At 42.8% G+C, this 27,665-nt stretch overlaps 20 non-coding genes across 20 annotated transcripts; all 20 read left to right on the forward strand.

Moving 5' to 3' along the window:
* The first annotated feature begins 613 nt into the window (after positions 1–613).
* TRNAI-AAU (transfer RNA isoleucine (anticodon AAU)) lies at positions 614–687 on the forward strand. Its single transcript has one exon. It is a non-coding gene; the product is annotated as a tRNA-Ile (tRNA).
* A 1,020-nt stretch (positions 688–1,707) lies between these two features.
* On the forward strand, positions 1,708–1,781 carry TRNAI-AAU (transfer RNA isoleucine (anticodon AAU)). Its single transcript has one exon. It is a non-coding gene; the product is annotated as a tRNA-Ile (tRNA).
* Positions 1,782–2,507: 726 nt separating this feature from the next.
* TRNAI-AAU (transfer RNA isoleucine (anticodon AAU)) lies at positions 2,508–2,581 on the forward strand. Its single transcript has one exon. It is a non-coding gene; the product is annotated as a tRNA-Ile (tRNA).
* Positions 2,582–4,057: 1,476 nt separating this feature from the next.
* On the forward strand, positions 4,058–4,131 carry TRNAI-AAU (transfer RNA isoleucine (anticodon AAU)). The gene has a single exon. It is a non-coding gene; the product is annotated as a tRNA-Ile (tRNA).
* A 677-nt stretch (positions 4,132–4,808) lies between these two features.
* Positions 4,809–4,882, forward strand: TRNAI-AAU (transfer RNA isoleucine (anticodon AAU)). Its single transcript has one exon. It is a non-coding gene; the product is annotated as a tRNA-Ile (tRNA).
* A 676-nt stretch (positions 4,883–5,558) lies between these two features.
* TRNAI-AAU (transfer RNA isoleucine (anticodon AAU)) lies at positions 5,559–5,666 on the forward strand. Its single transcript has 2 exons — positions 5,559–5,596; positions 5,631–5,666. It is a non-coding gene; the product is annotated as a tRNA-Ile (tRNA).
* Positions 5,667–6,736: 1,070 nt separating this feature from the next.
* On the forward strand, positions 6,737–6,810 carry TRNAI-AAU (transfer RNA isoleucine (anticodon AAU)). Its single transcript has one exon. It is a non-coding gene; the product is annotated as a tRNA-Ile (tRNA).
* A 4,156-nt stretch (positions 6,811–10,966) lies between these two features.
* TRNAI-AAU (transfer RNA isoleucine (anticodon AAU)) lies at positions 10,967–11,040 on the forward strand. Its single transcript has one exon. It is a non-coding gene; the product is annotated as a tRNA-Ile (tRNA).
* A 725-nt stretch (positions 11,041–11,765) lies between these two features.
* On the forward strand, positions 11,766–11,839 carry TRNAI-AAU (transfer RNA isoleucine (anticodon AAU)). Its single transcript has one exon. It is a non-coding gene; the product is annotated as a tRNA-Ile (tRNA).
* A 676-nt stretch (positions 11,840–12,515) lies between these two features.
* TRNAI-AAU (transfer RNA isoleucine (anticodon AAU)) lies at positions 12,516–12,589 on the forward strand. The gene has a single exon. It is a non-coding gene; the product is annotated as a tRNA-Ile (tRNA).
* Positions 12,590–14,065: 1,476 nt separating this feature from the next.
* Positions 14,066–14,173, forward strand: TRNAI-AAU (transfer RNA isoleucine (anticodon AAU)). Its single transcript has 2 exons — positions 14,066–14,103; positions 14,138–14,173. It is a non-coding gene; the product is annotated as a tRNA-Ile (tRNA).
* Positions 14,174–15,992: 1,819 nt separating this feature from the next.
* TRNAI-AAU (transfer RNA isoleucine (anticodon AAU)) lies at positions 15,993–16,066 on the forward strand. The gene has a single exon. It is a non-coding gene; the product is annotated as a tRNA-Ile (tRNA).
* A 2,310-nt stretch (positions 16,067–18,376) lies between these two features.
* TRNAI-AAU (transfer RNA isoleucine (anticodon AAU)) lies at positions 18,377–18,450 on the forward strand. Its single transcript has one exon. It is a non-coding gene; the product is annotated as a tRNA-Ile (tRNA).
* A 725-nt stretch (positions 18,451–19,175) lies between these two features.
* TRNAI-AAU (transfer RNA isoleucine (anticodon AAU)) lies at positions 19,176–19,249 on the forward strand. The gene has a single exon. It is a non-coding gene; the product is annotated as a tRNA-Ile (tRNA).
* Positions 19,250–19,972: 723 nt separating this feature from the next.
* Positions 19,973–20,046, forward strand: TRNAI-AAU (transfer RNA isoleucine (anticodon AAU)). The gene has a single exon. It is a non-coding gene; the product is annotated as a tRNA-Ile (tRNA).
* A 725-nt stretch (positions 20,047–20,771) lies between these two features.
* TRNAI-AAU (transfer RNA isoleucine (anticodon AAU)) lies at positions 20,772–20,845 on the forward strand. The gene has a single exon. It is a non-coding gene; the product is annotated as a tRNA-Ile (tRNA).
* A 2,272-nt stretch (positions 20,846–23,117) lies between these two features.
* On the forward strand, positions 23,118–23,191 carry TRNAI-AAU (transfer RNA isoleucine (anticodon AAU)). The gene has a single exon. It is a non-coding gene; the product is annotated as a tRNA-Ile (tRNA).
* Positions 23,192–23,914: 723 nt separating this feature from the next.
* TRNAI-AAU (transfer RNA isoleucine (anticodon AAU)) lies at positions 23,915–23,988 on the forward strand. Its single transcript has one exon. It is a non-coding gene; the product is annotated as a tRNA-Ile (tRNA).
* Positions 23,989–24,713: 725 nt separating this feature from the next.
* TRNAI-AAU (transfer RNA isoleucine (anticodon AAU)) lies at positions 24,714–24,787 on the forward strand. Its single transcript has one exon. It is a non-coding gene; the product is annotated as a tRNA-Ile (tRNA).
* Positions 24,788–27,059: 2,272 nt separating this feature from the next.
* Positions 27,060–27,133, forward strand: TRNAI-AAU (transfer RNA isoleucine (anticodon AAU)). Its single transcript has one exon. It is a non-coding gene; the product is annotated as a tRNA-Ile (tRNA).
* The last annotated feature ends 532 nt before the right edge of the window (positions 27,134–27,665 follow it).

A 27,665-nucleotide genomic window follows, 5' to 3' on the forward strand; every position in this document is an offset into this window, starting at 1 on the left:
TTTAGAGTTACTAACACAAGATTGCTGTTTTGTTGGAAGCAGCTGTGCATACATGGTCACGGGTCAGTACTGCTGCGGGACATAACCAATGTTGTTGTGAGGATAAGGGTTGTATTTGTGAATGAGTTAGGCATTTTCTTTCAAGGGAAGAAAACTCCCCCCTGCAACTGGCCTCCCTCCTATGCTCCAGTCAGAAGGCATACTTTTTCTGACTGAGCATGGTGCTAATCACGCCAAGTTAGCGAATTTGATCCCAGTATTGGCCACTTTGTCAATTTGGGAAAAATGTCTGCAGAAGCATTAGATTGATGCAGAATTCCCACCCACAGCTTTAGATTTACTATGACAAGTTTGCTGTTTTGTTGGAAGCAGCAGTCCATAAATGGTCACAGGTCAGTACTGCTGTGGGAAATGACCAATGAGATGCATTTAACCTTCTTTGTCCCAGTTCTACTTAAATGTGATGCAGGCTACAAGTCAGTTTGAAGATAATTGTCATATTCATGAATTTCCTTCAGATCACATGTAGATTTTCTTTAGGTTGTTGTGAGGATAAGGGTTTTATGTGTGAATGAGTTAGGCATTTTTTTCCAAGGGAAAAAGACTCTCAGCTGGCCGGTTAGCTCAGTTGGTTAGAGCGTGGTGCTAATAACGCCAAGGTCACGGGTTCGATCCCCGTATTGGCCACTTTGTCATTTTGGGAAATATTTCTGCAGAAGCATGAGATTGATGCAGAATTGGCACTCACAGCTTTAGAGTTACTAACACAAGATTGCTGTTTTGTTGGAAGCAGCTGTGCATACATAGTCACGGGTCAGTACTGCTGCGGACATAACCAATGTTGTTGTGAGGATAAGGGTTGTATTTGTGAATGAGTTAGGCATTTTTTTTCCAAGGGAAGAAAACATCCCCCTACAACTGGCCTCCTGCTTATGCTTGAGTCAGAAACAAAACTCTCAGCTGGCTGTTTAGCTCATTTGGTTAGAGCGTGGTGCTAATAATGGCAAGGTCACGGGTCCCCGTATTGGCCTCCTTGTCATTTTGGGAAATATTTCTGCAGAAGCATGAGATTGATGCAGAATTGGCACTCACAGCTTTAAAGTTACTAACACAAGATTGCTGTTTTGTTGGAAGCAGCTGTGCATACATAGTCACGGGTCAGTACTGCTGCGGACATAACCAATGTTGTTGTGAGGATAAGGGTTGTATTTGTGAATGAGTTAGGCATTTTCTTTCAAGGGAAGAAAACTCCCCCCTGCAACTGGCCTCCCTCCTATGCTCCAGTCAGAAGGCATACTTTTTCTGACTGAGCATGGTGCTAATCACGCCAAGTTAGCGAATTTGATCCCAGTATTGGCCACTTTGTCAATTTGGGAAATATTTCTGCAGAAGCATGAGATTGATGCAGAATTCCCACCCACAGCTTTAGATTTAATATGACTAGTTTGCTGTTTTGTTGGAAGCAGCAGTCCGTAAATGGTCACAGGTCAGTACTGCTGTGGGAAATGACCAATGAGATTCATTTAACCTTCTTTGTCCCAGTTCTACTTAAATGTGATGCAGGCTACAAGTCAGTTTGAAGATAATTGTCATATTCATGAATTTCCTTCAGATCACATGTAGTTTTTCTTTAGGTTGTTGTGAGGATAAGGGTTTTATGTGTGAATGAGTTAGGCATTTTTTTCCAAGGGAAAAAGACTCTCAGCTGGCCGGTTAGCTCAGTTGGTTAGAGCGTGGTGCTAATAACGCCAAGGTCACGGGTTCGATCCCCGTATTGGCCACTTTGTCATTTTGGGAAATATTTCTGCAGAAGCATGAGATTGATGCAGAATTGGCACTCACAGCTTTAGAGTTACTAACACAAGTTTGCTGTTTTGTTGGTAGCAGCTGTGCATACATGGTCACGGGTCAGTACTGCTGCGGGACATAACCAATGTTGTTGTGAGGATAAGGGTTGTATTTGTGAATGAGGTAGGCATTTTCTTTCAAGGGAAGAAAACTCCCCCCTGCAACTGGCCTCCCTCCTATGCTCCAGTCAGAAGGCATACTTTTTCTGACTGAGCATGGTGCTAATCACGCCAAGTTAGCGGATTTGATCCCAGTATTGGCCACTTTGTCAATTTGGGAAATATTTCTGCAGAAGCATGAGATTGATGCAGAATTCCCACCCACAGCTTTAGATTTACTATGACTAGTTTGCTGTTTTGTTGGAAGCAGCAGTCCATAAATGGTCACAGGTCAGTACTGCTGTGGGAAATGACCAATGAGATGCATTTAACCTTCTTTGTCCCAGTTCTACTTAAATGTGATGCAGGCTACACGTCAGTTTGAAGGTAATTGTCAAATTCATGAATTTCCTTCAGATCACATGTAGTTTTTCTTTAGGTTGTTGTGAGGATAAGGGTTTTATGTGTGAATGACTTAGGCATTTTTTTTGCAAGGGAAGAAAAAATCCCCCTGCAACTGGCCTCCCTCTTATGCTCCAGTCAGAAACAGGACTCTCAGCTGGTCGGTTAGCTCAGTTGGTTAGAGCGTGGTGCTAATAACGCCAAGGTCACGGGTTCGATCCCCGTATTGGCCACTTTGTCATTTTGGGAAATATTTCTGCAGAAGCATGAGATTGATGCAGAATTGGCACTCACAGCTTTAGAGTTACTAACACAAGATTGCTGTTTTGTTGGAAGCAGCTGTGCATACATGGTCACGGGTCAGTACTGCTGCGGGACATAACCAATGTTGTTGTGAGGATAAGGGTTGTATTTGTGAATGAGTTAGGCATTTTCTTTCAAGGGAAGAAAACTCCCCCCTGCAACTGGCCTCCCTCCTATGCTCCAGTCAGAAGGCTTACTTTTTCTGACTGAGCATGGTGCTAATCACGCCAAGTTAGCGGATTTGATCCCAGTATTGGCCACTTTGTCAATTTGGGAAATATTTCTGCAGAAACATGATATTGATGCAGAATTCCCACCCACAGCTTTAGATTTACTATGACTAGTTTGCTGTTTTGTTGGAAGCAGCAGTCCATAAATGGTCACAGGTCAGTACTGCTGTGGGAAATGACCAATGAGATGCATTTAACCTTCTTTGTCCCAGTTCTACTTAAATGTGATGCAGGCTACAAGTCAGTTTGAAGGTAATTGTCAAATTCATGAATTTCCTTCAGATCACATGTAGTTTTTCTTTAGGTTGTTGTGAGGATAAGGGTTTTATGTGTGAATGACTTAGGCATTTTTTTTCCAAGGGAAGAAAAAATCCCCCTGCAACTGGCCTCCCTCTAATGCTCCAGTCAGAAACAGGACTCTCAGCTGGTCGGTTAGCTGAGTTGGATAGAGCGTGGTGCTAATAACGCCAAGGTCACGGGTTCGATCCCCGTATTGGCCACTTTGTCATTTTGGGAAATATTTCTGCAGAAGCATGAGATTGATGCAGAATTGGCACTCACAGCTTTAGAGTTACTAACACAAGATTGCTGTTTTGTTGGAAGCAGCTGTGCATACATAGTCACGGGTCAGTACTGCTGCGGACATAACCAATGTTGTTGTGAGGATAAGGGTTGTATTTGTGAATGAGTTAGGCATTTTCTTTCAAGGGAAGAAAACTCCCCCCTGCAACTGGCCTCCCTCCTATGCTCCAGTCAGAAGGCATACTTTTTCTGACTGAGCATGGTGCTAATCACGCCAAGTTAGCGAATTTGATCCCAGTATTGGCCACTTTGTCAATTTGGGAAATATTTCTGCAGAAGCATGAGATTGATGCAGAATTCCCACCCACAGCTTTAGATTTACTATGACTAGTTTGCTGTTTTGTTGGAAGCAGCAGTCCATAAATGGTCACAGGTCAGTACTGCTGTGGGAAATGACCAATGAGATTCATTTAACCTTCTTTGTCCCAGTTCTACTTAAATGTGATGCAGGCTACAAGTCAGTTTGAAGATAATTGTCATATTCATGAATTTCCTTCAGATCACATGTAGTTTTTCTTTAGGTTGTTGTGAGGATAAGGGTTTTATGTGTGAATGAGTTAGGCATTTTTTTCCAAGGGAAAAAGACTCTCAGCTGGCCGGTTAGCTCAGTTGGTTAGAGCGTGGTGCTAATAACGCCAAGGTCACGGGTTCGATCCCCGTATTGGCCACTTTGTCATTTTGGGAAATATTTCTGCAGAAGCATGAGATTGATGCAGAATTGGCACTCACAGCTTTAGAGTTACTAACACAAGATTGCTGTTTTGTTGGAAGCAGCTGTGCATACATGGTCACGGGTCAGTACTGCTGCGGGACATAACCAATGTTGTTGTGAGGATAAGGGTTGTATTTGTGAATGAGTTAGGCATTTTCTTTCAAGGGAAGAAAACTCCCCCCTGCAACTGGCCTCCCTCCTATGCTCCAGTCAGAAGGCTTACTTTTTCTGACTGAGCATGGAGCTAATCACGCCAAGTTAGCGGATTTGATCCCAGTATTGGCCACTTTGTCAATTTGGGAAATATTTCTGCAGAAGCATGATATTGATGCAGAATTCCCACCCACAGCTTTAGATTTACTATGACTAGTTTGCTGTTTTGTTGGAAGCAGCTGTCCATAAATGGTCACAGGTCAGTACTGCTGTGGGAAATGACCAATGAGATGCATTTAACCTTCTTTGTCCCAGTTCTACTTAAATGTGATGCAGGCTACAAGTCAGTTTGAAGGTAATTGTCAAATTCATGAATTTCCTTCAGATCACATGTAGTTTTTCTTTAGGTTGTTGTGAGGATAAGGGTTTTATGTGTGAATGAGTTAGGCATTTTTTTCCAAGGGAAAAAGACTCTCAGCTGGCCGGTTAGCTCAGTTGGTTAGAGCGTGGTGCTAATAACGCCAAGGTCACGGGTTCGATCCCCGTATTGGCCACTTTGTCATTTTGGGAAATATTTCTGCAGAAGCATGAGATTGATGCAGAATTGGCACTCACAGCTTTAGAGTTACTAACACAAGATTGCTGTTTTGTTGGAAGCAGCTGTGCATACATAGTCACGGGTCAGTACTGCTGCGGACATAACCAATGTTGTTGTGAGGATAAGGGTTGTATTTGTGAATGAGTTAGGCATTTTCTTTCAAGGGAAGAAAACTCCCCCCTGCAACTGGCCTCCCTCCTATGCTCCAGTCAGAAGGCATACTTTTTCTGACTGAGCATGGTGCTAATCACGCCAAGTTAGCGAATTTGATCCCAGTATTGGCCACTTTGTCAATTTGGGAAATATTTCTGCAGAAGCATGAGATTGATGCAGAATTCCCACCCACAGCTTTAGATTTAATATGACTAGTTTGCTGTTTTGTTGGAAGCAGCAGTCCATAAATGGTCACAGGTCAGTACTGCTGTGGGAAATGACCAATGAGATGCATTTAACCTTCTTTGTCCCAGTTCTACTTAAATGTGATGCAGGCTACAAGTCAGTTTGAAGATAATTGTCATATTCATGAATTTCCTTCAGATCACATGTAGTTTTTCTTTAGGTTGTTGTGAGGATAAGGGTTTTATGTGTAAATGAGTTAGGCATTTTTTTCCAAGGGAAAAAGACTCTCAGCTGGCCGGTTAGCTCAGTTGGTTAGAGCGTGGTGCTAATAACGCCAAGGCCATGGTTAGAGCGTGGTGCTAATAACGCCAAGGTCACGGGTTCGATCCCCGTATTGGCCACTTTGTCATTTTGGGAAATATTTCTGCAGAAGCATGAGATTGATGCAGAATTGGCACTCACAGCTTTAGAGTTACTAACACAAGATTGCTGTTTTGTTGGAAGCAGCTGTGCATACATAGTCACGGGTCAGTACTGCTGCGGACATAACCAATGTTGTTGTGAGGATAAGGGTTGTATTTGTGAATGAGTTAGGCATTTTTTTTCCAAGGGAAGAAAACATCCCCCTACAACTGGCCTCCTGCTTATGCTTGAGTCAGAAACAAACCTCTCAGCTGGCTGTTTAGCTCATTTGGTTAGAGCGTGGTGCTAATAATGGCAAGGTCACGGGTCCCCGTATTGGCCTCCTTGTCATTTTGGGAAATATTTCTGCAGAAGCATGAGATTGATGCAGAATTGGCACTCACAGCTTTAGAGTTACTAACACAAGATTGCTGTTTTGTTGGAAGCAGCTGTGCATACATGGTCACGGGTCAGTACTGCTGCGGGACATAACCAATGTTGTTGTGAGGATAAGGGTTGTATTTGTGAATGAGTTAGGCATTTTCTTTCAAGGGAAGAAAACTCCCCCCTGCAACTGGCCTCCCTCCTATGCTCCAGTCAGAAGGCATACTTTTTCTGACTGAGCATGGTGCTAATCACGCCAAGTTAGCGGATTTGATCCCAGTATTGGCCACTTTGTCAATTTGGGAAATATTTCTGCAGAAGCATGAGATTGATGCAGAATTCCCACCCACAGCTTTAGATTTACTATGACTAGTTTGCTGTTTTGTTGGAAGCAGCAGTCCATAAATGGTCACAGGTCAGTACTGCTGTGGGAAATGACCAATGAGATGCATTTAACCTTCTTTGTCCCAGTTCTACTTAAATGTGATGCAGGCTACAAGTCAGTTTGAAGATAATTGTCATATTCATGAATTTCCTTTAGATCACATGTAGTTTTTCTTTAGGTTGTTGTGAGGATAAGGGTTTTATGTGTGAATGACTTAGGCATTTTTATTCCAAGGGAAGAAAAAATCCCCCTGCAACTGGCCACCCTCTAATGCTCCAGTCAGAAACAGGACTCTCAGCTGGTCGGTTAGCTCAGTTGGTTAGAGCGTGGTGCTAATAACGCCAAGGTCACGGGTTCGATCCCCGTATTGGCCACTTTGTCATTTTGGGAAATATTTCTGCAGAAGCATGAGATTGATGCAGAATTGGCACTCACAGCTTTAGAGTTACTAACACAAGATTGCTGTTTTGTTGGAAGCAGCTGTGCATACATAGTCACGGGTCAGTACTGCTGCGGACATAACCAATGTTGTTGTGAGGATAAGGGTTGTATTTGTGAATGAGTTAGGCATTTTCTTTCAAGGGAAGAAAACTCCCCCCTGCAACTGGCCTCCCTCCTATGCTCCAGTCAGAAGGCATACTTTTTCTGACTGAGCATGGTGCTAATCACGCCAAGTTAGCGAATTTGATCCCAGTATTGGCCACTTTGTCAATTTGGGAAATATTTCTGCAGAAGCATGAGATTTATGCAGAATTCCCACCCACAGCTTTAGATTTACTATGACTAGTTTGCTGTTTTGTTGGAAGCAGCAGTCCATAAATGGTCACAGGTCAGTACTGCTGTGGGAAATGACCAATGAGATGCATTTAACCTTCTTTGTCCCAGTTCTACTTAAATGTGATGCAGGCTACAAGTCAGTTTGAAGATAATTGTCATATTCATGAATTTCCTTCAGATCACATGTAGTTTTTCTTTAGGTTGTTGTGAGGATAAGGGTTTTATGTGTGAATGAGTTAGGCATTTTTTTCCAAGGGAAAAAGACTCTCAGCTGGCCGGTTAGCTCAGTTGGTTAGAGCGTGGTGCTAATAACGCCAAGGTCACGGGTTCGATCCCTGTATTGACCACTTTGTCATTTTGGGAAATATTTCTGCAGAAGCATGAGATTGATGCAGAATTGGCACTCACAGCTTTAGAGTTACTAACACAAGTTTGCTGTTTTGTTGGTAGCAGCTGTGCATACATGGTCACGGGTCAGTACTGCTGCGGGACATAACCAATGTTGTTGTGAGGATAAGGGTTGTATTTGTGAATGAGTTAGGCATTTTCTTTCAAGGGAAGAAAACTCCCCCCTGCAACTGGCCTCCCTCCTATGCTCCAGTCAGAAGGCTTACTTTTTCTGACTGAGCATGGTGCTAATCACGCCAAGTTAGCGGATTTGATCCCAGTATTGGCCACTTTGTCAATTTGGGAAATATTTCTGCAGAAGCATGATATTGATGCAGAATTCCCACCCACAGCTTTAGATTTACTATTACTAGTTTGCTGTTTTGTTGGAAGCAGCAGTCCATAAATGGTCACAGGTCAGTACTGCTGTGGGAAATGACCAATGAGATGCATTTAACCTTCTTTGTCCCAGTTCTACTTAAATGTGATGCAGGCTACAAGTCAGTTTGAAGGTAATTGTCAAATTCATGAATTTCCTTCAGATCACATGTAGTTTTTCTTTAGGTTGTTGTGAGGATAAGGGTTTTATGTGTGAATGACTTAGGCATTTTTTTTGCAAGGGAAGAAAAAATCCCCCTGCAACTGGCCTCCCTCTTATGCTCCAGTCAGAAACAGGACTCTCAGCTGGTCCGTTAGCTCAGTTGGTTAGAGCGTGGTGCTAATAATGCCAAGGTCACGGGTTCGATCCCCGTATTGGCCACTTTGTCATTTTGGGAAATATTTCTGCAGAAGCATGAGATTGATGCAGAATTGGCACTCACAGCTTTAGAGTTACTAACACAAGATTGCTGTTTTGTTGGTAGCAGCTGTGCATACATGGTCACGGGTCAGTACTGCTGCGGGATATAACCAATGTTGTTGTGAGGATAAGGGTTGTATTTGTGAATGAGTTAGGCATTTTCTTTCAAGGGAAGAAAGCTCCCCCCTGCAACTGGCCTCCCTCCTATGCTCCAGTCAGAAGGCTTACTTTTTCTGACTGAGCATGGTGCTAATCACGCCAAGTTAGCGAATTTGATCCCAGTATTGGCCACTTTGTCAATTTGGGAAATATTTCTGCAGAAGCATGATATTGATGCAGAATTCCCACCCACAGCTTTAGATTTACTATGACTAGTTTGCTGTTTTGTTGGAAACAGCAGTCCATAAATGGTCACAGGTCAGTACTGCTGTGGGAAATGACCAATGAGATGCATTTAACCTTCTTTGTCCCAGTTCTACTTAAATGTGATGCAGGCTACAAGTCAGTTTGAAGATAATTGTCATATTCGTGAATTTCCTTCAGATCACATGTAGTTTTTCTTTAGGTTGTTGTGAGGATAAGGGTTTTATGTGTGAATGACTTAGGCATTTTTTTTGCATGGGAAGAAAAAATCCCCCTGCAACTGGCCTCCCTCTAATGCTCCAGTCAGAAACAGGACTCTCAGCTGGTCGGTCAGCTGAGTTGGTTAGAGCGTGGTGCTAATAACGCCAAGGTCACGGGTTCGATCCCCGTATTGGCCACTTTGTCATTTTGGGAAATATTTCTGCAGAAGCATGAGATTGATGCAGAATTGGCACTCACAGCTTTAGAGTTACTAACACAAGATTGCTGTTTTGTTGGAAGCAGCTGTGCATACATAGTCACGGGTCAGTACTGCTGCGGACATAACCAATGTTGTTGTGAGGATAAGGGTTGTATTTGTGAATGAGTTAGGCATTTTCTTTCAAGGGAAGAAAACTCCCCCCTGCAACTGGCCTCCCTCCTATGCTCCAGTCAGAAGGCATACTTTTTCTGACTGAGCATGGTGCTAATCACGCCAAGTTAGCGAATTTGATCCCAGTATTGGCCACTTTGTCAATTTGGGAAATATTTCTGCAGAAGCATGAGATTGATGCAGAATTCCCACCCACAGCTTTAGATTTAATATGACTAGTTTGCTGTTTTGTTGGAAGCAGCAGTCCATAAATGGTCACAGGTCAGTACTGCTGTGGGAAATGACCAATGAGATGCATTTAACCTTCTTTGTCCCAGTTCTACTTGAATGTGATGCAGGCTACAAGTCAGTTTGAAGATAATTGTCATATTCATGAATTTCCTTCAGATCACATATAGTTTTTCTGTAGGTTGTTGTGAGGATAAGGGTTTTATGTGTGAATGAGTTAGGTATTTTTTTCCAAGGGAAAAAGACTCTCAGCTGGCCGGTTAGCTCAGTTGGTTAGAGCGTGGTGCTAATAACGCCAAGGTCACGGTTAGAGTGTGGTGCTAATAACGCCAAGGTCACGGGTTCGATCCCTGTATTGGCCACTTTGTCATTTTCTGGAAATATTTCTGCAGAAGCATGAGATTGATGCAGAATTGGCACTCACAGCTTTAGAGTTACTAACACAAGATTGCTGTTTTGTTGGAAGCAGCTGTGCATACATAGTCACGGGTCAGTACTGCTGCGGACATAACCAATGTTGTTGTGAGGATAAGGGTTGTATTTGTGAATGAGTTAGGCATTTTTTTTCCAAGGGAAGAAAACATCCCCCTACAACTGGCCTCCTGCTTATGCTTGAGTCAGAAACAAACCTCTCAGCTGGCTGTTTAGCTCATTTGGTTAGAGCGTGGTGCTAATAATGGCAAGGTCACGGATCCCCGTATTGGCCTCCTTGTCATTTTGGGAAATATTTCTGCAGAAGCATGAGATTGATGCAGAATTGGCACTCACAGCTTTAGAGTTACTAACACAAGATTGCTGTTTTGTTGGAAGCAGCTGTGCATACATGGTCACGGGTCAGTACTGCTGCGGGACATAACCAATGTTGTTGTGAGGATAAGGGTTGTATTTGTGAATGAGTTAGGCATTTTCTTTCAAGGGAAGAAAACTCCCCCCTGCAACTGGCCTCCCTCCTATGCTCCAGTCAGAAGGCATACTTTTTCTGACTGAGCATGGTGCTAATCACGCCAAGTTAGCGGATTTGATCCCAGTATTGGCCACTTTGTCAATTTCGGAAATATTTCTGCAGAAGCATGAGATTGATGCAGAATTCCCACCCACAGCTTTAGATTTACTATGACAAGTTTGCTGTTTTGTTGGAAGCAGCAGTCCATAAATGGTCACACGTCAGTACTGCTGTGGGAAATGACCAATGAGATGCATTTAACCTTCTTTGTCCCAGTTCTACTTAAATGTGATGCAGGATACAAGTCAGTTTGAAGATAATTGTCATATTCATGAATTTCCTTCAGATCACATGTAGTTTTTCTTTAGGTTGTTGTGAGGATAAGGGTTTTATGTGTGAATGAGTTAGGCATTTTTTTCCAAGGGAAAAAGACTCTCAGCTGGCCGTTTAGCTCAGTTGGTTAGAGCGTGGTGCTAATAACGCCAAGGTCACGGGTTCGATCCCCGTATTGGCCACTTTGTCATTTTGGGAAATATTTCTGCAGAAGGATGAGATTGATGCAGAATTGGCACTCACAGCTTTAGAGTTACTAACACAAGATTGCTGTTTTGTTGGAAGCAGCTGTGCATACATAGTCACGGGTCAGTACTGCTGCGGACATAACCAATGTTGTTTTGAGGATAAGGGTTGTATTTGTGAATGAGTTAGGCATTTTCTTTCAAAGGAAGAAAACTCCCCCCTGCAACTGGCCTCCCTCATATGCTCCAGTCAGAAGGCATACTTTTTCTGACTGAGCATGGTGCTAATCAAGCCAAGTTAGCGAATTTGATCCCAGTATTGGCCACTTTGTCAATTTGGGAAATATTTCTGCAGAAGCATGTGATTGATGCAGAATTCCCACCCACAGCTTTAGATTTACTATGACTAGTTTGCTGTTTTGTTGGAAGCAGCAGTCCATAAATGGTCACAGGTCAGTACTGCTGTGGGAAATGACCAATGAGATGCATTTAACCTTCTTTGTCCCAGTTCTACTTAAATGTGATGCAGGCTACAAGTCAGTTTGAAGATAATTGTCATATTCATGAATTTCCTTTAGATCACATGTAGTTTTTCTTTAGGTTGTTGTGAGGATAAGGGTTTTATGTGTGAATGACTTAGGCATTTTTTTTCCAAGGGAAGAAAAAATCCCCCTGCAACTGGCCACCCTCTAATGCTCCAGTCAGAAACAGGACTCTCAGCTGGTCGGTTAGCTCAGTTGGTTAGAGCGTGGTGCTAATAACGCCAAGGTCACGGGTTCGATCCCCGTATTGGCCACTTTGTCATTTTGGGAAATATTTCTGCAGAAGCATGAGATTGATGCAGAATTGGCACTCACAGCTTTAGAGTTACTAACACAAGATTGCTGTTTTGTTGGAAGCAGCTGTGCATACATAGTCACGGGTCAGTACTGCTGCGGACATAACCAATGTTGTTGTGAGGATAAGGGTTGTATTTGTGAATGAGTTAGGCATTTTCTTTCAAGGGAAGAAAACTCCCCCCTGCAACTGGCCTCCCTCCTATGCTCCAGTCAGAAGGCATACTTTTTCTGACTGAGCATGGTGCTAATCACGCCAAGTTAGCGAATTTGATCCCAGTATTGGCCACTTTGTCAATTTGGGAAATATTTCTGCAGAAGCATGAGATTTATGCAGAATTCCCACCCACAGCTTTAGATTTACTATGACTAGTTTGCTGTTTTGTTGGAAGCAGCAGTCCATAAATGGTCACAGGTCAGTACTGCTGTGGGAAATGACCAATGAGATGCATTTAACCTTCTTTGTCCCAGTTCTACTTAAATGTGATGCAGGCTACAAGTCAGTTTGAAGATAATTGTCATATTCATGAATTTCCTTCAGATCACATGTAGTTTTTCTTTAGGTTGTTGTGAGGATAAGGGTTTTATGTGTGAATGAGTTAGGCATTTTTTTCCAAGGGAAAAAGACTCTCAGCTGGCCGGTTAGCTCAGTTGGTTAGAGCGTGGTGCTAATAACGCCAAGGTCACGGGTTCGATCCCCGTATTGACCACTTTGTCATTTTGGGAAATATTTCTGCAGAAGCATGAGATTGATGCAGAATTGGCACTCACAGCTTTAGAGTTACTAACACAAGTTTGCTGTTTTGTTGGTAGCAGCTGTGCATACATGGTCACGGGTCAGTACTGCTGCGGGACATAACCAATGTTGTTGTGAGGATAAGGGTTGTATTTGTGAATGAGTTAGGCATTTTCTTTCAAGGGAAGAAAACTCCCCCCTGCAACTGGCCTCCCTCCTATGCTCCAGTCAGAAGGCTTACTTTTTCTGACTGAGCATGGTGCTAATCACGCCAAGTTAGCGGATTTGATCCCAGTATTGGCCACTTTGTCAATTTGGGAAATATTTCTGCAGAAGCATGATATTGATGCAGAATTCCCACCCACAGCTTTAGATTTACTATTACTAGTTTGCTGTTTTGTTGGAAGCAGCAGTCCATAAATGGTCACAGGTCAGTACTGCTGTGGGAAATGACCAATGAGATGCATTTAACCTTCTTTGTCCCAGTTCTACTTAAATGTGATGCAGGCTACAAGTCAGTTTGAAGGTAATTGTCAAATTCATGAATTTCCTTCAGATCACATGTAGTTTTTCTTTAGGTTGCTGTGAGGATAAGGGTTTTATGTGTGAATGACTTAGGCATTTTTTTTCCAAGGGAAGAAAAAATCCCCCTGCAACTGGCCTCCCTCTAATGCTCCAGTCAGAAACAGGACTCTCAGCTGGTCGGTTAGCTGAGTTGGTTAGAGCGTGGTGCTAATAACGCCAAGGTCACGGGTTCGATCCCCGTATTGGCCACTTTGTCATTTTGGGAAATATTTCTGCAGAAGCATGAGATTGATGCAGAATTGGCACTCACAGCTTTAGAGTTACTAACACAAGATTGTTGTTTTGTTGGAAGCAGCTGTGCATACATAGTCACGGGTCAGTACTGCTGCGGACATAACCAATGTTGTTGTGAGGATAAGGGTTGTATTTGTGAATGAGTTAGGCATTTTCTTTCAAGGGAAGAAAGCTCCCCCCTGCAACTGGCCTCCCTCCTATGCTCCAGTCAGAAGGCATACTTTTTCTGACTGAGCATGGTGCTAATCACGCCAAGTTAGCGAATTTGATCCCAGTATTGGCCACTTTGTCAATTTGGGAAATATTTCTGCAGAAGCATGAGATTGATGCAGAATTCCCACCCACAGCTTTAGATTTAATATGACTAGTTTGCTGTTTTGTTGGAAACAGCAGTCCATAAATGGTCACAGGTCAGTACTGCTGTGGGAAATGACCAATGAGATGCATTTAACCTTCTTTGTCCCAGTTCTACTTAAATGTGATGCAGGCTACAAGTCAGTTTGAAGATAATTGTCATATTCATGAATTTCCTTCAGATCACATGTAGTTTTTCTTTAGGTTGTTGTGAGGATAAGGGTTTTATGTGTGAATGAGTTAGGCATTTTTCTCCAAGGGAAAAAGACTCTCAGCTGGCCGGTTAGCTCAGTTGGTTAGAGCGTGGTGCTAATAACGCCAAGGTCACGGTTAGAGCGTGGTGCTAATAACGCCAAGGTCACGGGTTCGATCCCCGTATTGGCCACTTTGTCATTTTGGGAAATATTTCTGCAGAAGCATGAGATTGATGCAGAATTGGCACTCACAGCTTTAGAGTTACTAACACAAGATTGCTGTTTTGTTGGAAGCAGCTGTGCATACATAGTCACGGGTCAGTACTGCTGCGGACATAACCAATGTTGTTGTGAGGATAAGGGTTGTATTTGTGAATGAGTTAGGCATTTTTTTTCCAAGGGAAGAAAACATCCCCCTACAACTGGCCTCCTGCTTATGCTTGAGTCAGAAACAAACCTCTCAGCTGGCTGTTTAGCTCATTTGGTTAGAGCGTGGTGCTAATAATGGCAAGGTCACGGGTCCCCGTATTGGCCTCCTTGTCATTTTGGGAAATATTTCTGCAGAAGCATGAGATTGATGCAGAATTGGCACTCACAGCTTTAGAGTTACTAACACAAGATTGCTGTTTTGTTGGAAGCAGCTGTGCATACATGGTCACGGGTCAGTACTGCTGCGGGACATAACCAATGTTGTTGTGAGGATAAGGGTTGTATTTGTGAATGAGTTAGGCATTTTCTTTCAGGGGAAGAAAACTCCCCCCTGCAACTGGCCTCCCTCCTATGCTCCAGTCAGAAGGCATACTTTTTCTGACTGAGCATGGTGCTAATCACGCCAAGTTAGCGGATTTGTCCCAGTATTGGCCACTTTGTCAATTTGGGAAATATTTCTGCAGAAGCATGAGATTGATGCAGAATTCCCACCCACAGCTTTAGATTTACTATGACTAGTTTGCTGTTTTGTTGGAAGCAGCAGTCCATAAATGGTCACAGGTCAGTACTGCTGTGGGAAATGACCAATGAGATGCATTTAACCTTCTTTGTCCCAGTTCTACTTAAATGTGATGCAGGCTACAAGTCAGTTTGAAGATAATTGTCATATTCATGAATTTCCTTTAGATCACATGTAGTTTTTCTTTAGGTTGTTGTGAGGATAAGGGTTTTATGTGTGAATGACTTAGGCATTTTTTTTCCAAGGGAAGAAAAAATCCCCCTGCAACTGGCCACCCTCTAATGCTCCAGTCAGAAACAGGACTCTCAGCTGGTCGGTTAGCTCAGTTGGTTAGAGCGTGGTGCTAATAATGCCAAGGTCACGGGTTCGATCCCTGTATTGGCCACTTTGTCATTTTGGGAAATATTTCTGCAGAAGCATGAGATTGATGCAGAATTGGCACTCACAGCTTTAGAGTTACTAACACAAGATTGCTGTTTTGTTGGAAGCAGCTGTGCATACATAGTCACGGGTCAGTACTGCTGCGGACATAACCAATGTTGTTGTGAGGATAAGGGTTGTATTTGTGAATGAGTTAGGCATTTTCTTTCAAGGGAAGAAAACTCCCCCCTGCAACTGGCCTCCCTCCTATGCTCCAGTCAGAAGGCATACTTTTTCTGACTGAGCATGGTGCTAATCACGCCAAGTTAGCGAATTTGATCCCAGTATTGGCCACTTTGTCAATTTGGGAAATATTTCTGCAGAAGCATGAGATTGATGCAGAATTCCCACCCACAGCTTTAGAATTACTATGACTAGTTTGCTGTTTTGTTGGAAGCAGCAGTCCATAAATGGTCACAGGTCAGTACTGCTGTGGGAAATGACCAATGAGATGCATTTAACCTTCTTTGTCCCAGTTCTACTTAAATGTGATGCAGGCTACAAGTCAGTTTGAAGATAATTGTCATATTCATGAATTTCCTTCAGATCACATGTAGTTTTTCTTTAGGTTGTTGTGAGGATAAGGGTTTTATGTGTGAATGAGTTAGGCATTTTTTTCCAAGGGAAAAAGACTCTCAGCTGGCCGGTTAGCTCAGTTGGTTAGAGCGTGGTGCTAATAACGCCAAGGTCACGGGTTCGATCCCCGTATTGGCCACTTTGTCATTTTGGGAAATATTTCTGCAGAAGCATGAGATTGATGCAGAATTGGCACTCACAGCTTTAGAGTTACTAACACAAGATTGCTGTTTTGTTGGTAGCAGCTGTGCATACATGGTCACGGGTCAGTACTGCTGCGGGACATAACCAATGTTGTTGTGAGGATAAGGGTTGTATTTGTGAATGAGTTAGGCATTTTCTTTCAAGGGAAGAAAACTCCCCCCTGCAACTGGCCTCCCTCCTATGCTCCAGTCAGAAGGCATACTTTTTCTGACTGAGCATGGTGCTAATCACGCCAAGTTAGCGGATTTGATCCCAGTATTGGCCACTTTGTCAATTTGGGAAATAATTCTGCAGAAGCATGAGATTGATGCAGAATTCCCACCCACAGCTTTAGATTTACTATGACTAGTTTGCTGTTTTGTTGGAAGCAGCAGTCCATAAATGGTCACAGGTCAGTACTGCTGTGGGAAATGACCAATGAGATGCATTTAACCTTCTTTGTCCCAGTTCTACTTAAATGTGATGCAGGCTACACGTCAGTTTGAAGGTAATTGTCAAATTCATGAATTTCCTTCAGATCACATGTAGTTTTTCTTTAGGTTGTTGTGAGGATAAGGGTTTTATGTGTGAATGACTTAGGCATTTTTTTTGCAAGGGAAGAAAAAATCTCCCTGCAACTGGCCTCCCTCTTATGCTCCAGTCAAAAACAGGACTCTCAGCTGGTCGGTTAGCTAAGTTGGTTAGAGCGTGGTGCTAATAACGCCAAGGTCACGGGTTCGATCCCTGTATTGGCCACTTTGTCATTTTGGGAAATATTTCTGCAGAAGCATGAGATTGATGCAGAATTGGCACTCACAGCTTTAGAGTTACTAACACAAGATTGCTGTTTTGTTGGAAGCAGCTGTGCATACATGGTCACGGGTCAGTACTGCTGCGGGACATAACCAATGTTGTTGTGAGGATAAGGGTTGTATTTGTGAATGAGTTAGGCATTTTCTTTCAAGGGAAGAAAGCTCCCCCCTGCAACTTGCTTCCCTCCTATGCTCCAGTCAGAAGGCTTACTTTTTCTGACTGAGCATGGTGCTAATCACGCTAAGTTAGTGAATTTTATCCCAGTATTGGCCACTTTGTCAATTTGGGAAATATTTCTGCAGAAGCATGAGATTGATGCAGAATTCCCACCCACAGCTTTATATTTACTATGACTAGTTTGCTGTTTTGTTGGAAACAGCAGTCCATAAATGGTCACAGGTCAGTACTGCTGTGGGAAATGACCAATGAGATGCATTTAACCTTCTTTGTCCCAGTTCTACTTAAATGTGATGCAGGCTACAAGTCAGTTTGAAGATAATTGTCATATTCGTGAATTTCCTTCAGATCACATGTAGTTTTTCTTTAGGTTGTTGTGAGGATAAGGGTTTTATGTGTGAATGAGTTAGGTATTTTTTTTCCAAGGGAAGAAAAAGTCCCCCTGCAACTGGCCTCCCTCTTATGCTCCAGTCAGAAATATTCCTCACAGCTGGCCGGTTAGCTCAGTTGGTTAGAGCGTGGTGTTAATAATGTCAAGGTCATATTGGCCACTTTGTCATTTTGGGAAATATTTCTGCAGAAGGATGAGATTGATGCACAATTGGCACTCACAGCTTTAGAGTTACTAACACAAGATTGCTGTTTTGTTGGAAGCAGCTGTGCATACATCTTCACGGGTCAGTACTGCTGCGGACATAACTAATGTTGTTGTGAGGATAAGGGTTGTATTTGTGAATGAGTTAGGCATTTTCTTTCAAGGGAAGAAAACTCCCCCCTGCAACTGGCCTCCCTCCTATGCTCCAGTCAGAAGGCATACTTTTTCTGACTGAGCATGGTGCTAATCACGCCAAGTTAGCGAATTTGATCCCAGTATTGGCCACTTTGTCAATTTGGGAAATATTTCTGCAGAAGCATGAGATTGATGCAGAATTCCCACCCACAGCTTTAGATTTACTATGACTAGTTTCCTGTTTTGTTGGAAGCAGCAGTCCATAAATGGTCACAGGTCAGTACTGCTGTGGGAAATGACCAATGAGATGCATTTAACCTTCTTTGTCCCAGTTCTACTTAAATGTGATGCAGGCTACAAGTCAGTTTGAAGATAATTGTCATATTCGTGAATTTCCTTCAGATCACATGTAGTTTTTCTTTAGGTTGTTGTGAGGATAAGGGTTTTATGTGTGAATGAGTTAGGCATTTTTTTTCCAAGGGAAGAAAAAATCCCCCTGCAACTGGCCTCCCTCTTATGCTCCAGTTAGAAATTCGCCTCTCAGCTGGCCGGTTAGCTCAGTTGGTTAGAGCGTGGTGCTAATAACGCCAAGGTCACGGGTTCGATCCCCGTATTGGCCACTTTGTCATTTTGGGAAATATTTCTGCAGAAGGATGAGATTGATGCAGAATTGGCACTCACAGCTTTAGAGTTACTAACACAAGATTGCTGTTTTGTTGGAAGCAGCTGTGCATACATAGTCACGGGTCAGTACTGCTGCGGACATAACCAATGTTGTTGTGAGGATAAGGGTTGTATTTGTGAATGAGTTAGGCATTTTCTTTCAAAGGAAGAAAACTCCCCCCTGCAACTGGCCTCCCTCCTATGCTCCAGTCAGAAGGCATACTTTTTCTGACTGAGCATGGTGCTAATCAAGCCAAGTTAGCGAATTTGATCCCAGTATTGGCCACTTTGTCAATTTGGGAAATATTTCTGCAGAAGCATGTGATTGATGTAGAATTCCCACCCACAGCTTTAGATTTACTATGACTAGTTTGCTGTTTTGTTGGAAGCAGCAGTCCATAAATGGTCACAGGTCAGTACTGCTGTGGGAAATGACCAATGAGATGCATTTAACCTTCTTTGTCCCAGTTCTACTTAAATGTGATGCAGGCTACAAGTCAGTTTGAAGATAATTGTCATATTCATGAATTTCCTTCAGATCACATGTAGTTTTTCTTTAGGTTGTTGTGAGGATAAGGGTTTTATGTGTGAATGAGTTAGGCATGTTTTTTCCAAGGGAAGAAAAAATCCCCCTGCAACTGGCCTCCCTCTTATGGTCCAGTCAGAAATATGCCTCTCAGCTGGCCGGTTAGCTCAGTTGGTTAGAGCGTGGTGCTAATAACGCCAAGGTCACGGGTTCGATCCCCGTATTGGCCACTTTGACATTTTGGGAAATATTTCTGCAGAAGGATGAGATTGATGCACAATTGGCACTCACAGCTTTAGAGTTACTAACACAAGATTGCTGTTTTGTTGGAAGCAGCTGTGCATACATAGTCACGGGTCAGTACTGCTGCGGACATAACCAATGTTGTTGTGAGGATAAGGGTTGTATTTGTGAATGAGTTAGGCATTTTCTTTCAAGGAAAGAAAACTCCCCCCTGCAACTGGCCTCCCTCCTATGCTCCAGTCAGAAGCATGCTTTTTCTGACTGAGCATGGTGCTAATCACGCCAAGTTAGCGAATTTGATCCCAGTATTGGCCACTTTGTCAATTTGGGAAAAATGTCTGCAGAAGCATTAGATTGATGCAGAATTCCCACCCACAGCTTTAGATTTACTATGACTAGTTTGCTGTTTTGTTGGAAGCAGCAGTCCATAAATGGTCACAGGTCAGTACTGCTGTGGGAAATGACCAATGAGATGATTTTACCTTCTTTGTCCCAGTTCTACTTAAATGTGATGCAGGCTACAAGTCAGTTTGAAGATAATTGTCATATTCATGAATTTCCTTCAGATCACATGTAGTTTTTCTTTAGGTTGTTGTGAGGATAAGGGTTTTATGTGTGAATGAGTTAGGCATTTTTTTTCCAAGGGAAGAAAAAAGCCCCCTGCAACTGGCCTCCCTCTTATGGTCCAGTCAGAAATATTCCTTTCAGCTGGCCGGTTAGCTCAGTTGGTTAGAGCGTGGTGCTAATAATGCCAAGGTCACGGGTTTGATCCCCGTATTGGCCACTTTGTCATTTTGGGAAATATTTCTGCAGAAGGATGAGATTGATGCAGAATTGGCACTCACAGCTTTAGAGTTACTAACACAAGATTGCTGTTTTGTTGGAAGCAGCTGTGCATACATAGTCACGGGTCAGTACTGCTGCGGACATAACCAATGTTGTTGTGAGGATAAGGGTTGTATTTGTGAATGAGTTAGGCATTTTCTTTCAAAGGAAGAAAACTCCCCCCTGCAACTGGCCTCCCTCCTATGCTCCAGTCAGAAGGCATACTTTTTCTGACTGAGCATGGTGCTAATCAAGCCAAGTTAGCGAATTTGATCCCAGTATTGGCCACTTTGTCAATTTGGGAAATATTTCTGCAGAAGCATGTGATTGATGCAGAATTCCCACCCACAGCTTTAGATTTACTATGACTAGTTTGCTGTTTTGTTGGAAGCAGCAGTCCATAAATGGTCACAGGTCAGTACTGCTGTGGGAAATGACCAATGAGATGCATTTAACCTTCTTTGTCCCAGTTCTACTTAAATGTGATGCAGGCTACAAGTCAGTTTGAAGATAATTGTCATATTCATGAATTTCCTTCAGATCACATGTAGTTTTTCTTTAGGTTGTTGTGAGGATAAGGGTTTTATGTGTGAATGAGTTAGGCATTTTTTTTCCAAGGGAAGAACAAATCCCCCTGCAACTGGCCTCCCTCTTATGGTCCAGTCAGAAATGTTCTTCTCAGCTGGCCGGTTAGCTCAGTTGGTTAGAGCGTGGTGCTAATAATGCCAAGGTCACGGGTTCGATCCCCGTATTGGCCACTTTGTCATTTTGGGAAATATTTCTGCAGAAGGATGAGATTGATGCAGAATTGGCACTCACAGCTTTAGAGTTACTAACACAAGATTGCTGTTTTGTTGGAAGCAGCTGTGCATACATAGTCACGGGTCAGTACTGCTGCGGACATAACCAATGTTGTTGTGAGGATAAGGGTTGTATTTGTGAATGAGTTAGGCATTTTCTTTCAAAGGAAGAAAACTCCCCCCTGCAACTGGCCTCCCTCCTATGCTCCAGTCAGAAGGCATACTTTTTCTGACTGAGCATGGTGCTAATCAAGCCAAGTTAGCGAATTTGATCCCAGTATTGGCCACTTTGTCAATTTGGGAAATATTTCTGCAGAAGCATGTGATTGATGCAGAATTCCCACCCACAGCTTTAGATTTACTATGACTAGTTTGCTGTTTTGTTGGAAGCAGCAGTCCATAAATGGTCACAGGTCAGTACTGCTGTGGGAAATGACCAATGAGATGCATTTAACCTTCTTTGTCCCAGTTCTACTTAAATGTGATGCAGGCTACAAGTCAGTTTGAAGATAATTGTCATATTCATGAATTTCCTTCAGATCACATGTAGTTTTTCTTTAGGTTGTTGTGAGGATAAGGGTTTTATGTGTGAATGAGTTAGGCATTTTTTTTCCAAGGGAAGAAAAAATCCCCCTGCAACTGGCCTCCCTCTTATGGTCCAGTCAGAAATATGCCTCTCAGCTGGCCGGTTAGCTCAGATGGTTAGCGCGTGGTGCTAATAACGCCAAGGTCACGGGTTCGATCCCCGTATTGGCCACTTTGACATTTTGGGAAATATTTCTGCAGAAGGATGAGATTGATGCACAATTGGCACTCACAGCTTTAGAGTTACTAACACAAGATTGCTGTTTTGTTGGAAGCAGCTGTGCATACATAGTCACGGGTCAGTACTGCTGCGGACATAACCAATGTTGTTGTGAGGATAAGGGTTGTATTTGTGAATGAGTTAGGCATTTTCTTTCAAGGAAAGAAAACTCCCCCCTGCAACTGGCCTCCCTCCTATGCTCCAGTCAGAAGCATGCTTTTTCTGACTGAGCATGGTGCTAATCACGCCAAGTTAGCGAATTTGATCCCAGTATTGGCCACTTTGTCAATTTGGGAAAAATGTCTGCAGAAGCATTAGATTGATGCAGAATTCCCACCCACAGCTTTAGATTTACTATGACTAGTTTGCTGTTTTGTTGGAAGCAGCAGTCCATAAATGGTCACAGGTCAGTACTGCTGTGGGAAATGACCAATGAGATGCATTTAACCTTCTTTGTCCCAGTTCTACTTAAATGTGATGCAGGCTACAAGTCAGTTTGAAGATAATTGTCATATTCATGAATTTCCTTCAGATCACATGTAGTTTTTCTTTAGGTTGTTGTGAGGATAAGGGTTTTATGTGTGAATGAGTTAGGCATTTTTTTTCCAAGGGAAGAAAAATTCCCCCTGCAACTGGCCTCCCTCTTATGGTCCAGTCAGAAATGTTCCTCTCAGCTGGCCGGTTAGCTCAGTTGGTTAGAGCGTGGTGCTAATAATGCCAAGGTCACTGGTTCGATCCCCGTATTGGCCACTTTGTCATTTTGGGAAATATTTCTGCAGAAGGATGAGATTGATGCAGAATTGGCACTCACAGCTTTAGAGTTACTAACACAAGATTGCTGTTTTGTTGGAAGCAGCTGTGCATACATAGTCACGGGTCAGTACTGCTGCGGACATAACCAATGTTGTTGTGAGGATAAGGGTTGTATTTGTGAATGAGTTAGGCATTTTCTTTCAAGGAAAGAAAACTCCCCCCTGCAACTGGCCTCCCTCCTATGCTCCAGTCAGAAGCATACTTTTTCTGACTGAGCATGGTGCTAATCACGCCAAGTTAGCGAATTTGATCCCAGTATTGGCCACTTTGTCAATTTGGGAAAAATGTCTGCAGAAGCATTAGATTGATGCAGAATTCCCACCCACAGCTTTAGATTTACTATGACTAGTTTGCTGTTTTGTTGGAAGCAGCAGTCCATAAATGGTCACAGGTCAGTACTGCTGTGGGAAATGACCAATGAGATGCATTTAACCTTCTTTGTCCCAGTTCTACTTAAATGTGATGCAGGCTACAAGTCAGTTTGAAGATAATTGTCATATTCATGAATTTCCTTCAGATCACATGTAGTTTTTCTTTAGGTTGTTGTGAGGATAAGGGTTTTATGTGTGAATGAGTTAGGCATTTTTTTCCAAGATAATAAGACTCTCAGCTGGCCGGTTAGCTCAGTTGGTTAGAGCGTGGTGCTAATAATGCCAAGGTCACGGGTTCGATCCCCGTATTGGCCACTTTGTCATTTTGGGAAATATTTCTGCAGAAGCATGAGATTGATGCAGAATTGGCACTCACAGCTTTAGAGTTACTAACACAAGATTGCTGTTTTGTTGGAAGCAGCTGTGCATACATAGTCACGGGTCAGTACTGCTGCGGACATAACCAATGTTGTTGTGAGGATAAGAGTTGTATTTGTGAATGAGTTAGGCATTTTCTTTCAAGGAAAGAAAACTCCCCCCTGCAACTGGCCTCCCTCCTATGCTCCAGTCAGAAGCATGCTTTTTCTGACTGAGCATGGTGCTAATCACGCCAAGTTAGCGAATTTGATCCCAGTATTGGCCACTTTGTCAATTTGGGAAAAATGTCTGCAGAAGCATTAGATTGATGCAGAATTCCCACCCACAGCTTTAGATTTACTATGACTAGTTTGCTGTTTTGTTGGAAGCAGCAGTCCATAAATGGTCACAGGTCAGTACTGCTGTGGGAAATGACCAATGAGATGATTTTACCTTCTTTGTCCCAGTTCTACTTAAATGTGATGCAGGCTACAAGTCAGTTTGAAGATAATTGTCATATTCATGAATTTCCTTCAGATCACATGTAGTTTTTCTTTAGGTTGTTGTGAGGATAAGGGTTTTATGTGTGAATGAGTTAGGCATTTTTTTTCCAAGGGAAGAAAAAAGCCCCCTGCAACTGGCCTCCCTCTTATGGTCCAGTCAGAAATATTCCTTTCAGCTGGCCGGTTAGCTCAGTTGGTTAGAGCGTGGTGCTAATAATGCCAAGGTCACGGGTTTGATCCCCGTATTGGCCACTTTGTCATTTTGGGAAATATTTCTGCAGAAGGATGAGATTGATGCAGAATTGGCACTCACAGCTTTAGAGTTACTAACACAAGATTGCTGTTTTGTTGGAAGCAGCTGTGCATACATAGTCACGGGTCAGTACTGCTGCGGACATAACCAATGTTGTTGTGAGGATAAGGGTTGTATTTGTGAATGAGTTAGGCATTTTCTTTCAAAGGAAGAAAACTCCCCCCTGCAACTGGCCTCCCTCCTATGCTCCAGTCAGAAGGCATACTTTTTCTGACTGAGCATGGTGCTAATCAAGCCAAGTTAGCGAATTTGATCCCAGTATTGGCCACTTTGTCAATTTGGGAAATATTTCTGCAGAAGCATGTGATTGATGCAGAATTCCCACCCACAGCTTTAGATTTACTATGACTAGTTTGCTGTTTTGTTGGAAGCAGCAGTCCATAAATGGTCACAGGTCAGTACTGCTGTGGGAAATGACCAATGAGATGCATTTAACCTTCTTTGTCCCAGTTCTACTTAAATGTGATGCAGGCTACAAGTCAGTTTGAAGATAATTGTCATATTCATGAATTTCCTTCAGATCACATGTAGTTTTTCTTTAGGTTGTTGTGAGGATAAGGGTTTTATGTGTGAATGAGTTAGGCATTTTTTTTCCAAGGGAAGAACAAATCCCCCTGCAACTGGCCTCCCTCTTATGGTCCAGTCAGAAATGTTCTTCTCAGCTGGCCGGTTAGCTCAGTTGGTTAGAGCGTGGTGCTAATAATGCCAAGGTCACGGGTTCGATCCCCGTATTGGCCACTTTGTCATTTTGGGAAATATTTCTGCAGAAGGATGAGATTGATGCAGAATTGGCACTCACAGCTTTAGAGTTACTAACACAAGATTGCTGTTTTGTTGGAAGCAGCTGTGCATACATAGTCACGGGTCAGTACTGCTGCGGACATAACCAATGTTGTTGTGAGGATAAGGGTTGTATTTGTGAATGAGTTAGGCATTTTCTTTCAAAGGAAGAAAACTCCCCCCTGCAACTGGCCTCCCTCCTATGCTCCAGTCAGAAGGCATACTTTTTCTGACTGAGCATGGTGCTAATCAAGCCAAGTTAGCGAATTTGATCCCAGTATTGGCCACTTTGTCAATTTGGGAAATATTTCTGCAGAAGCATGTGATTGATGCAGAATTCCCACCCACAGCTTTAGATTTACTATGACTAGTTTGCTGTTTTGTTGGAAGCAGCAGTCCATAAATGGTCACAGGTCAGTACTGCTGTGGGAAATGACCAATGAGATGCATTTAACCTTCTTTGTCCCAGTTCTACTTAAATGTGATGCAGGCTACAAGTCAGTTTGAAGATAATTGTCATATTCATGAATTTCCTTCAGATCACATGTAGTTTTTCTTTAGGTTGTTGTGAGGATAAGGGTTTTATGTGTGAATGAGTTAGGCATTTTTTTTCCAAGGGAAGAAAAAATCCCCCTGCAACTGGCCTCCCTCTTATGGTCCAGTCAGAAATATGCCTCTCAGCTGGCCGGTTAGCTCAGATGGTTAGCGCGTGGTGCTAATAACGCCAAGGTCACGGGTTCGATCCCGGTATTGGCCACTTTGACATTTTGGGAAATATTTCTGCAGAAGGATGAGATTGATGCACAATTGGCACTCACAGCTTTAGAGTTACTAACACAAGATTGCTGTTTTGTTGGAAGCAGCTGTGCATACATAGTCACGGGTCAGTACTGCTGCGGACATAACCAATGTTGTTGTGAGGATAAGGGTTGTATTTGTGAATGAGTTAGGCATTTTCTTTCAAGGAAAGAAAACTCCCCCCTGCAACTGGCCTCCCTCCTATGCTCCAGTCAGAAGCATGCTTTTTCTGACTGAGCATGGTGCTAATCACGCCAAGTTAGCGAATTTGATCCCAGTATTGGCCACTTTGTCAATTTGGGAAAAATGTCTGCAGAAGCATTAGATTGATGCAGAATTCCCACCCACAGCTTTAGATTTACTATGACTAGTTTGCTGTTTTGTTGGAAGCAGCAGTCCATAAATGGTCACAGGTCAGTACTGCTGTGGGAAATGACCAATGAGATGCATTTAACCTTCTTTGTCCCAGTTCTACTTAAATGTGATGCAGGCTACAAGTCAGTTTGAAGATAATTGTCATATTCATGAATTTCCTTCAGATCACATGTAGTTTTTCTTTAGGTTGTTGTGAGGATAAGGGTTTTATGTGTGAATGAGTTAGGCATTTTTTTTCCAAGGGAAGAAAAATTCCCCCTGCAACTGGCCTCCCTCTTATGGTCCAGTCAGAAATGTTCCTCTCAGCTGGCCGGTTAGCTCAGTTGGTTAGAGCGTGGTGCTAATAATGCCAAGGTCACTGGTTCGATCCCCGTATTGGCCACTTTGTCATTTTGGGAAATATTTCTGCAGAAGGATGAGATTGATGCAGAATTGGCACTCACAGCTTTAGAGTTACTAACACAAGATTGCTGTTTTGTTGGAAGCAGCTGTGCATACATAGTCACGGGTCAGTACTGCTGCGGACATAACCAATGTTGTTGTGAGGATAAGGGTTGTATTTGTGAATGAGTTAGGCATTTTCTTTCAAGGAAAGAAAACTCCCCCCTGCAACTGGCCTCCCTCCTATGCTCCAGTCAGAAGCATACTTTTTCTGACTGAGCATGGTGCTAATCACGCCAAGTTAGCGAATTTGATCCCAGTATTGGCCACTTTGTCAATTTGGGAAAAATGTCTGCAGAAGCATTAGATTGATGCAGAATTCCCACCCACAGCTTTAGATTTACTATGACTAGTTTGCTGTTTTGTTGGAAGCAGCAGTCCATAAATGGTCACAGGTCAGTACTGCTGTGGAAAATGACCAATGAGATGCATTTAACCTTCTTTGTCCCAGTTCTACTTAAATGTGATGCAGGCTACAAGTCAGTTTGAAGATAATTGTCATATTCATGAATTTCCTTCAGATCACATGTAGTTTTTCTTTAGGTTGTTGTGAGGATAAGGGTTTTATGTGTGAATGAGTTAGGCATTTTTTTCCAAGATAATAAGACTCTCAGCTGGCCGGTTAGCTCAGTTGGTTAGAGCGTGGTGCTAATAATGCCAAGGTCACGGGTTCGATCCCCGTATTGGCCACTTTGTCATTTTGGGAAATATTTCTGCAGAAGCATGAGATTGATGCAGAATTGGCACTCACAGCTTTAGAGTTACTAACACAAGATTGCTGTTTTGTTGGAAGCAGCTGTGCATACATAGTCACGGGTCAGTACTGCTGCGGACATAACCAATGTTGTTGTGAGGATAAGGGTTGTATTTGTGAATGAGTTAGCCATTTTTTTTCCAAGGGAAGAAAACATCCCCCTACAACTGGCCTCCTGCTTATGCTTGAGTCAGAAACAAAACTCTCAGCTGGCTGTTTAGCTCATTTGGTTAGAGCGTGGTGCTAATAATGGCAAGGTCACGGGTCCCCGTATTGGCCTCCTTGTCATTTTGGGAAATATTTCTGCAGAAGCATGAGATTGATGCAGAATTGGCACTCACAGCTTTAGAGTTACTAACACAAGATTGCTGTTTTGTTGGAAGCAGCTGTGCATACATGGTCACGGGTCAGTACTGCTGCGGGACATAACCAATGTTGTTGTGAGGATAAGGGATGTATTTGTGAATG

Source organism: Ambystoma mexicanum, chromosome 1p (assembly GCF_040938575.1).
Source record: "Ambystoma mexicanum isolate Mex_15411 chromosome 1p, UKY_AmexF1_1, whole genome shotgun sequence".
In the NCBI taxonomy this organism is placed as follows: Eukaryota; Metazoa; Chordata; class Amphibia; order Caudata; family Ambystomatidae; genus Ambystoma; species Ambystoma mexicanum.